The following is a 13058-nucleotide window of genomic DNA, read 5'->3' on the forward strand; positions in this document are numbered from 1 at the left end:
AATTTTTAAAGTTACTATCTCCAGCTTGGATACTCAAGTTTCCCACTATACTTTGAGCTGGCCAAATAGCATGCACATAATTTCACACCAGTACCTGAGCACACTCCTTCCAGGCCAAATTTAACAGCCAAGCCAGATACTCATAAACAACAAGCACCCGGCTTTTCCTCTGCTGCTTTCAGAGAGGACTGGCACATGGTTAACATGGGAATGGAGGCACTGCAGCAGGATCTGGATGAGACCAAAATGAAGCTAGAGAGATGGGTGGTGCTGATGGGGAATAGACTTCAGCAAGTAGAGGCACAGAATGAACACACCAACAGGCTCCACTAAGGTATGAAACTGATTGACTGAGAAAACAGTAATGGAAAAAGGATCTAGGGAGGTAACAGCACTGAAACTGAACTTTGGCACTAATCCAAGCAAGAAAAAAAAGGGGCTCCAAAGGGGAGTCATCATGTTGGAAATGTATTTAGCACAGTACTGCATACACAGTGTGGTTAGCACTGGAGAGGCAAAGGGACTGGAACAGATTGCCACAACCCAAACAAGGCAATGCAAACAACCTGGATGCTTCCTGCAAGCATAAAGCACATGTACTTCCATTTGGAGCTGAATGGAGCCAAATCTCAGATTTCTGAGTCTAACCTCTCTGCTGACAGTACCTGTGAAACTTACTGGCAAAGATCCAGGAGATACTGCAAGATTATATCAGAGCAGGAATTTTGCCTGAATTGGAATTTTTGAGAAATATTCTTAAACACTGCAGGAGAGACCACAAGAAAATTAGTAATTGTCTTCAGACCAGAGTTCAAATATAAGAGTCAACAGCTAAAAAAGGAGGAAAAAAGAATCTTTTCAGATTGTTGTTCTTGTTACAGAACCATTGAGTCAGACAGGATAAGAATGGACTGCTTTGCTGTTCTTTCTAGAGCCATAGGCACAGACACTACTAAGTCATTTTCTAATACCTTCATATTCTTAACTTCACTGTTTTCACACTGGTCCTCCTTAAGTCAGCTGTGGGGGTGTGTAAGTGAGATAAGACCACAGGATTTAGCTTGTATAAACAAGCTGTCCATGACTCAGTTATTCAGCAGCAAAGGAAGGTTTGATAGGAAGCAAAGAACAGCCCATCTAGGTGGACTAACATGTACATTACTTAGAACAAAGTATAAGCAACCAGTATATGAAAAAGGTGTAAGGCACTGACCTTATTCAGTCTACACATCCACCTGCTTCTTCTGGAAACCACTGTCCCTACAAAAAAATAAATAGGGTTATGGTGAAACAGTTGTCATTTGCAAGTACAGCTCATGCTCCTTCTTCCTAAACATCTTTTGTGTGAGGTGAGGTGACCTCACCTTTTGACTCTGAAATCTTCCTAAGTATACTCTTCCAGGTCCTACATAGCACCCTTATGCCTTGAATATATTCTTTGTAGGAGTTTTTACATTCAAAGTGGACAATATTTTCATGGTATGAAAATAAGGGCATGCATTCTCTGTTCTGCTGTGTGATGAGATGGCATTTGAGGTGTTGGAGGCTACAAGACCTGCTGGGATGGTGTCCTATGGCAAATCAGGGTGGAAAAACAGAAATGGAGCCTTACCTACACTGCCTGCTGGAAAAGGATCCTGGCATGGGATATCACCCAAAACAATCCAGGAGGGAAAAAGGTCCCAGAGAGTTCTACATAGTATAGATAAAAAGCATGCCAGGGAGATTGCTGTAATTAAGCAGCAGCAACAAGCAGCAGCCCAGGACACAAACTCAATCCCTGGGCCTGTTTTATTTCCAGTATGGAGCTGACTTTTGGTCCTAAATGCGAATTCAGTTTGCAAAGACAGCTTAGTAAGTACTAACATTGAAAAACCAGAAATGTAGTTGCTAAAAAAAAAGCGCAGTAAATTGTCTCTGCAGTAATTTAACAGGGCCCTAATTTATTTACAAAATCTCTTACTTCATGTGTTGATATTGTCTTTTCCATGTCCAGGAACCAAAAAAGGTTAAGATACTGGTTCAGCTCTAACAAAGGACACTATTAAAAGCATAGCTGAAACCAGTGAGATTTTTTTAAAAAGAGATACCAAAATCTAAGTCTGGTCTCAAAAAGTAAGAGATACTAATAAGAGGGGACTGGAAACAGTCCAGGGAAGTATCCAAGAATCAAAAGGAACATTTAACAGCCATGTAAAGAAGAATCCTTACAGTCACAAAATGCTGGCCCTGAGGCTGCAGAGAGAGACCAAGAATGAGCACATAACCTCTCATTACTTCAAGTTTTGAATCTCTTATGCTTTCGAAGAACAAGACAAATGGCCTAAAAAGAAGTAACAAGCCAGTATGAATTTGGTCTTTGCCAAAATTGACTACAACACAAGCACATGACCCTAACTTGAATCTACCAATATCTCTCCAAAAATTGCAGTCAAATTTAAAATTAACCCATGTTACAGTACAGTTTTAGATACAAAAATAAGCTTTACTTGCTGCAGGGAGTTAATGTAAGGAACTTTTTTTTTGCTTGTTTTTCTCCTCAGTGTATTAAAACAAACAGACAAAAAAAGATAAAAGTTTCAATAAATAGTATTATACTGACAATGATTAACAAAAGAAAAAAAAAGTCGCCTCCTTATAGGAAAGCATTTGTATTAGGAAGTTTCCATGATATTTGACAATAAAGAGTTATACAATACTTGTGATCTCCACAACAGACTTTACCTTGACAAACAAAGCCTCAGTAATGGGTCTGAGGCTTCCTGAAGAAGTCCACTCATGGCTCTGGTAATTTTGCAAGTGCTTCTCAGTGTTTTGAGAGAGACTAATGCAACCTCAGTTTAAGCATTAAACCTGAGCTGGCTCTATTCATAACACGTCTGCTTGGAACACAAGGAATCACCGAGCTGAAGGAGTCATTCCCATACAGAACCAGGTGTCACAAGCCGTGCCAAAACCTTGAAAATCCTTAGCACATGTTTTTGAGGCACCAAGAAGCCTCAGTAGCACTTTCCACAAACCATCCTCATTGCAGACTGATGCCAGACAAGACAGGCACTAGGATTACCCTCTAGCTCATGCTCTGTACCACATTTGTACAAGCTTGCTTTCTCTATTTTAGTTTTAGTACATTTTGTTGCAGCATAAGTTGTCTGGTTTCCCAAGAGCTAAACAGCTTTATGAATAATCGTTAGATTCTAGTAGTATAAGAAAAAGATGGTACGAGTGCTTCTCTCCAACAGCTACATTGATAATAAACAAGTCTGTGTCACTCACATTACTTCTCTTTTTCAGTGAGCCTAAATGAAGAAGTGTCACCATGGCATGGTAAAGTTCAGATCTTAATAATCTCCTAGGTTATGAGAAAATCAGTTTAAAACCCAACCCAACAAAGAAAAGCTATACCCCTAATTCAAGTACCACTTCTCTGAGAACTGCTACCTAGCTCTTACTGTGTTCTTAGCTCAGACAACAGATCACATAGAAAAATATCAGCATGCAGAGGCATCAAACAGGAATCTCTCCAGCTCTGAAAACTGTATGTAAAACAAATTGATCTAATCACAGCTTCTCAGAATAAAGAGATGAGCTGAAATCCTTGCAAAAAACATTATAAATGCTGATAGAGTACAGAGCAAATCTAACATCCAAAGATGACCTAGCAGTTATGTAGGAAGGCAGTAGATTGAACAACACATTCTTTTGAGATACATCCAGAAACAAGGAAAGGGAACTGAACAAACAGTATAGTAAAATTCAGCAACTCTTACATGAAGGCAATATGTTCATCAAAACACACAGAAGAGGTCTGCACTTTCACTGACAGAAGTGTCCTCTGAGTCTACTGCTCTTTCAAAGCAGAGAATATGTTCTAAGGCTCCTGAAATCCCAACAGATTCTCTGCATCCTAAAATCCTTGCAAATTATAACTTTCAAATATGGCAGAATCATGCATTGCAGTTGGCTTACTTACCTCATCAATTTTATTAAAATGAATAATCTTCCAAGAAACGTTTAATACAGTAATAGTACAATGGTGCTAAGTAACAAAAAACCCCCATATTAAAAATTAAGGAATTCTATATATAAAAGGTAAGACTGATAGTTTCATTTATGTAAAATACTTTGAAGGGAAGAAAATGTGCCTAGGTGAGGGAATCAACGCCATCTGTGCCTCCAACAGCTCTTGGCTGACAACCTATCTCCTCCACTCTGCTCCCTGGAAACTGTGATCAAACTGAACCAAGTAAATGGGTCTGCAAAACAAGATGCAGTCTCACTGCAAGATGAAGACTAGACAGGGTACAGTTCATCTTCTCAAACACAGAGACCAGGAGCTTCAAATGGTGTTTGACTTGGCCTTTCCCAAGAAGAGAGTATAACAGCCTATAGATGCAAATTATCCATGCTGTCAATGCAAAAAAAGTGAAAGCTGAAGTCTGGGTCTTTCACCATCAAGATGACACACAAACTTAGAAACACTTCTACTCTTAAATACAAGAATAGCTACCACTCTAATTCAGCTAAAATTAATCTAGAGCTCAAGCCATATCTATGACAAATGACCAGATTTAACCTTTCCTCTAAAGCTCTTAATTCTCAATATTGATGCTCTAATCCTGCAGAATCATCTATGCTCACCTTTAAATCTAGGAGTCTTTTTGTTCTGTTAGACTACTCACTGATGCACTTGTTTATTTATTCAAAAAGTTTGAAAATTGGTCTGTAAGTGCTGCATTAGCAGTTCCTTCCACCCATTACAACTTTTTGTTTAATCCTTTGTCTCAGACTGATCCACAGCTTTGCTACTTATCCTGGAAAGTGTCTATCTTGGAGATTACCTACAAGTTCTCAGGAGAAGAAATACAAGAGTGCAGTATCAACAGAATTACTCTTTCAATCTATTTCAGGCACTGACACCTAGAAAGAATTTCATACATTTTTAAAAAAAGCACAGGATAAATGGCATCTGTTACACAGTGAAGGCTCCTGCTATATTCATACACCTGGGAGGTACTGAGAGAGAAAAAAAACCATCCTGTTTGACTGCAATTATCCAACTTCAGTGCCTAAATTACCATACAAGCCTCTCAAGACTAAGTCCTGTACAGATAGTGAATACAACCTCCAAAGAGCAATGCTGAGCACCTCAACCAAAGCCCCACCACCGTGCTCTGTGCACACAGTAATTATGCTTTTTTTATTAGGCACCTGAACGACAAAGATAAATCCTGCTGTGAGAGCACTGCTCTATTCCCCTTCTTTTAAATCTAGCATTTCATGGTGGTCTGTTGAATTACTGTTAAAAAAAAAAAAAAAGCAGCATACTGAGTAACACCATCCTTGAGACATGGCCACATCCTGTTAAGTTCCCTGGAATGAATTTTCTCTTTCACTATCAACACTTCTGGAACTAACATTTCTGCCACAGTTTCTGCCATTTCCTTCTCCTCTCTACCAAGGCCTCTGAGACATCCCAGAAAACTACTCATTTATTCAATTTCAGTTATTCATTTGTCTTGATCCTTCAAAGAATTAAAAAAACCCCAAAGAATTAACCTAGTCTACCATGACCCCTACCCCTGCCAAATCTGATGTGCAGAAAAATCCCAAGCACATGCTCAAAACAACAGAAGTATAAGAGAAGTTGGAGTCTGTTCTCCGAGGAGGTAGTTTGACTCAATACAACACACCTTTGTTTTTCAAGCTAGTGAACTGCGTGGAGAACAAACCACACAGTAATACCAGCAGGCATCCTAAATCACTAAGATTGTTTGATTAGAGACTTGCACTGTAAGAAACCACATACAAGGCATGAAGAAATCTGAATGGTTTGCATCTTCTTTCTGTCATTTTCTAGCACTACCTAGGCACCTATCTGCACACAGTACATCCAAAAGAGCAGCAGTACTATTGACACCTGACTTTCAGTCACTTTTACACTGACTCCATTTACTACTCTGTGTAGGGCATGTATGGGTCACATCTATTGCACAGAGTACTGTCAAGAGTTACCTTCTTCCAAAACACAATTGTCATACTTCTAATTTTAGAACACACAATTAATGCGGGAAGTTATTCTACTTAAGTTCCTGGTGTAGTCCAAAGAAAGGATGATATCTGGGGCCATGTTTCCTATGCTGTGATTTAGACTTTATTTTTCTATTCTCTAACTGTGGTGTATACACTTGGCAGGCAACCTACAAATTTACAATTTGTTTATTGCTCCCTTATACCAAGGACTAAAAAGTATCAATCCATCTGAACCACTCACTCTGGTTTTCAATACTTGAATGGTTACAAGTAATTTTTAGCCAAGCTCAAAAAGCATAAATTTGGCCCTGTCAATATGTTTTTTAAAACTTATTTTTGCCCCCACAAAATGCAAGGACCGACTCAACAGTTAGCATTCCTCAAAAAAAAAAAAACCAAACCTGTGTCTATTTGGTACTATATATCTGTCATATTATTCAAAAAATATACAGGCATAAGTGATCTTCTTTCTAGAGCATAAATGCATTGAAATACTTGCAATGGGGTAGGGGGTTTTCTTGGTTGTTTTTTAAATAGTTGAGAACAAAAAATTCCTAAATTCCTTATCTCAAAAACACCGATAAGAATGGCACATGAAGTCACAACATGTACATGTACAGTACATGTAGTCCCAGAACAAAATATTTCAAATAAATGCTGGTACACTGCAAGACTGACAAGCAAATAACAGCACTTTCTAGATAAGCTCATTTGCACACAGAACTTTATCATTTGCACAGAGTATTTAATCACATAAAAATTTAATTTTAAATTCCTTTTTCAGATTATACTGATTTTTCATCTGCTTACTGTAGAATAATGGTAGGGATAGTACATAGTATCAGTTTCCCCTCAGATAACATCTTTTACTTCACTAGTAAAGTGTTCCACTTACATTTGTGGAGAACAGTGAGACAACCAGGTAACCACTGCAAGTACTACATGATTTTATGGAAGAATAATTTGAGTATAAGTCATTGAATGGTAGGTCTAAGCTCACTGCAAATGAGCAAAACTGGCATATTTACTATGCAGTATTTAATCTTTTTCTAAATGCAGACTTGCTTTGTTTCCCCAAAATGACTATCAAATTGTTTTGTAACACATTTGTTCTCTTCATTTAAGAGCCACTATCTGTATTTATAGCTGAATGGTATTAAACAAAATATCATATGGAACATGCACTGTACATAGATTAGAAGAGAAACGATTGTTTTTCTGATGTACTCTACTTGTAGTCAGTGTGGAGTCTTAATATTGGGAAACTTTCCTCTTGCAAAACTATGAGAAAAGTAGTGAATAGACAAAAAAAATAACATGAAACTCTAGCCTGTACAGTACATTACAGTACAATACAAACATATAAGGCTTTAGAATTTCAAACTAATGGCTCTCCTATTTAGATACCCTATTTGCTGGCACAGTCAACCTTCTCACATTTCTGCCTCCCTCTTGCCTTTTCATCCATTCTGCCATCCTCCTGCCTCCTGCCTTTTCATCCATTCAGAAGCCAGAAGGCAATGCCATTTATGCCCAAGGGGAAACAATGCTGGAGGAGGGAACACGAGAAAATTATTTTTTCCATTATCCCTTAGAGATTATTTCACATCTGCAGATAAGAGATTCAATTAACAAAACAGCCTCAGCATGCACAGCAACAACAATACAGGGAGATCTCCTTGCACCACCCTTTGAGTAAACACCATCAGTGCAGGCTAAATATTCTCAGCAGACACATAGTCCACTCAACTTGTGCATTACTGCTCTCAGTAACATCCTAGCACACCAGCTGACTGCTCCTGGAGCAGTGGTGATCCCTGTGAAGCCACTTGCAAGGTAGACCCAAGCACTGTTTCAGTGACTTGGTACAGACAGTTCTCAAGGCTGACGCACGCAATTGCATAACCGGTCAAAATGCCCCTCAGTTTGCCGTGGCTAACAATAACCACAGGAAAAAGTACTGTGAGACTGCTATTACTAGCAACACTTAAAAGGTCAAATGTTTCTACTGTTCTTGACTGTTTGGTTCTTTCTCTAACAAACTTCACTCTCTGGGCTTTTGTGTTTTTAATGTTTCTGCATCATGTGGCGTAATTTTGTCTCCAGAGTGATTTTATGGTTGAGAAGCAGCAAAACATCTTGAAGAATAAACTACAGAGCAATACTCTTGGAGGTGATTTTGAAAAGAAAAGTATTATAAAGTCTCTGAGACCATTTTTTGTCTTCTTTATTTTAGCTATTAGCACATTCTTTTTCTGCCAACTTGTACCAACAGCTTTCAACACTACTTGAAGACTGAAAAGAGCTGTTATTATTAATTTCTTCAAGAAAAGATGATGTGAGAAATAATCAGAACAATTTAATAACTGTGAGGATATATGTATAACAGTGATGAATTGGCAAGATGGTTGGGCTTGAAACTCTACTAAGCCAGTACAAAACCCCCTAACTCTGTAGTAGGGTTCAACAGGAATTTTACTTTGCACTATGTGATCCCCTTCACCCCCCCACTAATACGAACTTCTGAAAGAAAAATGTTAATGAAAGCTCCCCCTTCCATAAAATCATAACTGGTCTTCTTGAATCTGTAAGTCTGCAGTTTATATTTGAAGCTCAACTCCAACAAACACAACAGAAGAAAGCACCATTGTCGAAAATGCTTTTTTTTTTCCTCAACTGAACAGGAAGTAAGTTCCACTGACCAGTATCTAGATCCTTGAGTAAAGTGCTGGAACCTTTCTGGAAACAACAATGTTTCACGCATGACATTCTGGCAGTGAAGAAAGTTTAAAAACTCATTTAAACTGAGGTTTGGCACTATTTAACCACCACATTATCTTCCAGTAGAGTGTGTCGTGTGCAAAATGTGACTGGTTATACCAGTTATGGCAGTTCACTACTCAAAAGATCTCTGTGGCTTGACACTAAATTCCTCCTTCAGTGGTATTAACATTAATATTAAGCTATTAAATTACTAAGTTTAAACCAAGAGGCTGTTCAAACAGCAGTTAAAAAACAAAACCTGCTAAAGTCTAAATGAGATGTTGCTGATCATCATGCTAAGTATCACCAAGAACTGCAAGTTCTAGATCTGTGCCAGACAGCACTGTTAAGGGGTTCTTCCACTCCCTCTTTGAGAATGCTGGATAGACAAAACGGAAAGAGTAGATTATCAAAAAAATCAGATAAAAGACCACAACGAAATGCCACCTGCGCTGCAGATACCAAAATCTAGCCCATCGTTTCCTCTGTCCAACAGTTTGGAAAAGTGATCAAAGAGTCTTGTCCTCACATGAGTCTTGCTAGAGCAGAACACAAGAGCAATTTATTTACAAGAAGTCTACTCTGAAACAAGGGCCACAGCTGCTTTCTGAGACCCAAACTAAATAAAATTTATCCAGAAACCGAAAGAAAGAGGATAACACAATTAAATATGGGGAGAACAAAAGCAAACAAACAGGTGTTTAATGGAAATAAAAGGTCATCTTGGTTTAAAGGAAGGCTTGTAGGCAGGGAGAAAACATCACAAACAACCAAACAGAAGAACAACTCCAATGCCAAGCTTCCAAAATACTACTACAATGTAACTTGGTGGTAGGGGTTAAAGGATGTAACCGTGAGATTACCAGAGTCAATTTCACGTTTACACCTCTGAACTAAGGCAAGCCTGAATGACTGCTTTAAGAGGGGTCACAGAGATCCTTGAGGCTATCAGCTTTATGCAAAACAGTGTGAAACAGAACACTTATTTACACATGGCACTGAACAAATACATAATGATATTGACAAATAACACAGTACTCTTCACCCCTTTCTACTACTAAAAACTGACCTGATGTTTCAAGCAATATCCGATTTTTCTATTTTCTTCTAAAAGACTATAGCAGCTTCCATGAGTAAGGTGAATGGATGTAAAATAAACCTGATTACCAAGATGAACCTCTCACAAATTATAAGCTTTAAACTGTAAGCGTGCGGTTTTGAATTGCCATTTCACCAGCTCTTACAGCCTCGGTGCTGGTTCGGGATCTGACATTACCTGAGCAGAGGATGCCCTGCCACCCCTCTCCACCCGGCTGATCCCAGGAGGTTCGGAGCGCAGCCGGGCAACCTGCGCCTCAGCCCGGCACCCAGCCGGAAACCGCCGAGGAGAAGCGGCCGTTTCCCTCGCCGCTTCCAGCGGGCAGAGCGCCAGGGAGGATGTACGGGAGGCACAAACGGATAAATGCAATAATCATGGCGAGACAACCGCACGGCGGGAGGGGGAACACAAGGCAGAAGGAGGAACAGATGCCATCTTGTGCCTCGGAAATTTCGCTCTGAACAGGTCCGGCCGTGGATACAGCGCTGACCGACACCAGCTCCGCAGGCCCGGCGGCCGCGCCGCCTCCCTCGCCCCGAGCGGGCTGCCCGCGGGGGAGGCGGCGCCCACCCGGGACTGGTACCCGCGGCACCGGCTCTCCCCGCCCGGCCCCAGCACGGAGAGCAGCGAGCCCCCCTTCCCGCACTCACCTTGCGGAGGGAAGGGCCGAGCCGCAGGCGCCGCCGCCCCGCCAGGTGTTCCAGCGCCGCCGGCGTCAGCGCGGCGAGCGGAGCCGCCTGTGCCGGCGCGGGCGCCCCCGCAGCGGGGCGGAGCCGCCGCCCGGCCCGGCCCAGCCCGGCCCCGAGCCGGGAGGGCGCGGCCGCCAGGTCCGCGGAGCTCCGGCCGGCCACTGCCCGGTCGTGGCCGGGGCGGGGACGCGTTTCCTCCTGTTTTCCCTGCAGCGCTGTGAAGGAAGCGGAGGGAGAGTCACCCGGATTCGGGCCCTGATCACCGCCTCTACAAAGCCCTAAGCCCCGTGCCTCCGCCCCTAGCCTGCTGGGGACCGCAGGTGTCCCGCGAGGAGCGGCAAGGAAGCACTAAAATGTGTTGGTTGTCATAAATAGTTGCCATCGAGGTAGTGGAAACTTGGAGGAAAAGGCCCTTTAACGTCGCAGGCAGGTGGCAGTGTCGGGGGGAGGGGGTCAGGAGAGCGTTGGTTTTGAGCTCATGTCGGAATTGGGTCACTGGGGTTGTGTGAGAGCTTTTTGAGAAGGGGAGGTGGATTTGAAGCTGATTTCAGAGCTTGAAATGAGGAGAAGAGTTCACAGGTGGCATTTGAAAATGAAGTAAAAGGAGAAACGGAGACCAGCAAGATCGTGTGAAAAATGATCCCATTTAAATGGGACAGTGTTAACTTACCGGTGTGAGAGAGCAGAGGTATAAACACAACACAGGGCCTGAAAGCAGGAATGGAGAAGAGGTTGGGTTGATGGGGCCCCAGAAAAGGGTTGAAGAAGAGTGGACAGGAGGAAGCTGTGGAAAATGAAGAGGGGAGAAGAGTGATAGTGAGGTACCAGAAGTAGTCAGGCATCATTTTCTGATCCTTACAGAGGTCCCAAGCGTTCGTGTCTCCCATGTTTCTGTGAGGCAGAGCTGAGCTACTTCGCTGGAAGTTACAGATCTAAGAGTGAAAGTGCAAGATGTTTTCAGCAGCAGGGACTGTGCTGTGAGACAGTGACTGTGAAAAACGCTTGGTATCCTAATGGGTAGAGCTAGGCATGCACTCCTGAGCTCTGAAGAAATTAGCTGGGATAATTTAATACTATATAACGTGAGGAATTTCAGGTATCATTTAGGAGCTTGTTTAGTTTCCCTGTTTGGCATTAGTGTGACCGCTAACAGCAGGTGATAGCCCCAAGCATGGTGTACGTAGCACAGACAGTGTGTTGACTAACAAGAATGGTTTTATGGCAAGAAATACAGGATTGTTTCCCAGAACTACAGAAACCCTAATAGGATAGGTTTTGTGTTAAAGCAAAGTAACAGCAAGAAAATATTTTTATGTGAGACAAATCTCTTAATAAGGTCTGTTATCTTGCAAAAAAAGGTATGACACAGCCGAAAGCTTGGAATACAGGAAACCTGGTGTAAAATATCTCATTTACTTTTGGATGTTATACTGTAAACACCCTTCAGCTGCCTTGTTATTCTAGAGCTCTCTTTAGAGCAAATATAAAAAGATGCATTTTAGGGTGTGGTTATCTGGTTTATTTTAGTTTCCAGTGAGATTAATCATTCTCTGGACAGGGGTTCTCGTAACTGAAAGAGTAACAGGCTGAAATGTAAATACTTGCATTAGACATATTGCCCCATTAGTCAAATAAATTCCAGGTGTTACTAGTTTCGAGAGAAAAAAATGTGGAGTTTTTACCTTGGCAAAGGGAAGTGATGCTAGTAAGTGACAAAAGGTTTCCCTGCAGTGGATGAGGATCTGGGGTCTCTTCACCACTTCTGGCGCTGGATTTTGGTAGCTTTTAGTTTCTCTGTGAACATGAAAAATCTGTTGTGTCTTTTAGTAGTATGTACATATGCAAATCTTCTAGAGGAAGGTGTAAAAAGAAAATCTCACAGGATGTAAGGAATTACTTTAGCTATTGCAGGAGCAGAACCAAGACAAAAAAGATTTTTTTTGGGGGGGTAAATTTGCAAGTATTATTTTTTTATTTTCTCCACAGTAAGGAAGAGGGGAAATAATCCTGAATAAACCTTGATTCTGCAAAAGAAAACTATACTTTTGCCATCCTGGAACTATTTTTATGTCAATATTTATGTATGTATGTGAATATACCAAAAATCAGGACTTAGACTAGCTCATTTCTCATGTACTTTAGGGCTACATCCTGCAAATTACAGACAACTTTTTGCATTGTTCATCTTAATGTCTCAAACCATTAGTTGAGATTACTATATAATCTCAAAAAATAAGTTTTAAAGCTTTATTCCTCACTGAAGTGAAGGCATTTCTTAATCTTTTCTCATGTTTCATGTAGTTTATCACCAGATGTAAATGTTATAATTATAAGCAAGTGCCATCTGGTTGTTCTAGCACCTCTCTTATCTCCCATGGAGATATTTTTAGGGCAGCAGAAATACAGAAATGTAACTAAAACAGTTATTGTAAGTGATATTTGAAATAAGGTGTACTTTCTACTTTTCACAAGCT

The 13058-nt window shown here is 40.9% G+C and overlaps 1 protein-coding gene across 7 annotated transcripts in view; it reads right to left on the bottom strand.

The window, feature by feature from the left end:
- The window catches only part of ICA1 (islet cell autoantigen 1), a 66139-nt gene extending 55454 nt beyond the window's left edge, over positions 1 to 10685 (bottom strand). For 2 of the 7 annotated variants that reach the window (XM_064411127.1, XM_064411108.1), the window contains exons 1-2: positions 10546 to 10684; positions 1214 to 1260 (exon numbers count right to left, since the gene is read on the bottom strand). The gene's annotated coding sequence lies outside the window, so the exon portion shown is untranslated. Of the gene's footprint in view, positions 1 to 665; positions 764 to 1213; positions 1261 to 9865; positions 9884 to 10072; positions 10179 to 10545 lie in introns of those variants that run through there. The other 5 variants (XM_064411109.1, XM_064411117.1, XM_064411110.1 and 2 more) reach the window with 5 other exon arrangements.
- Between the last annotated feature and the right edge of the window lie 2373 nt (positions 10686 to 13058).

Source organism: Passer domesticus, chromosome 1 (genome assembly GCF_036417665.1).
Source record: "Passer domesticus isolate bPasDom1 chromosome 1, bPasDom1.hap1, whole genome shotgun sequence".
Classification (NCBI taxonomy): Eukaryota; Metazoa; Chordata; class Aves; order Passeriformes; family Passeridae; genus Passer; species Passer domesticus.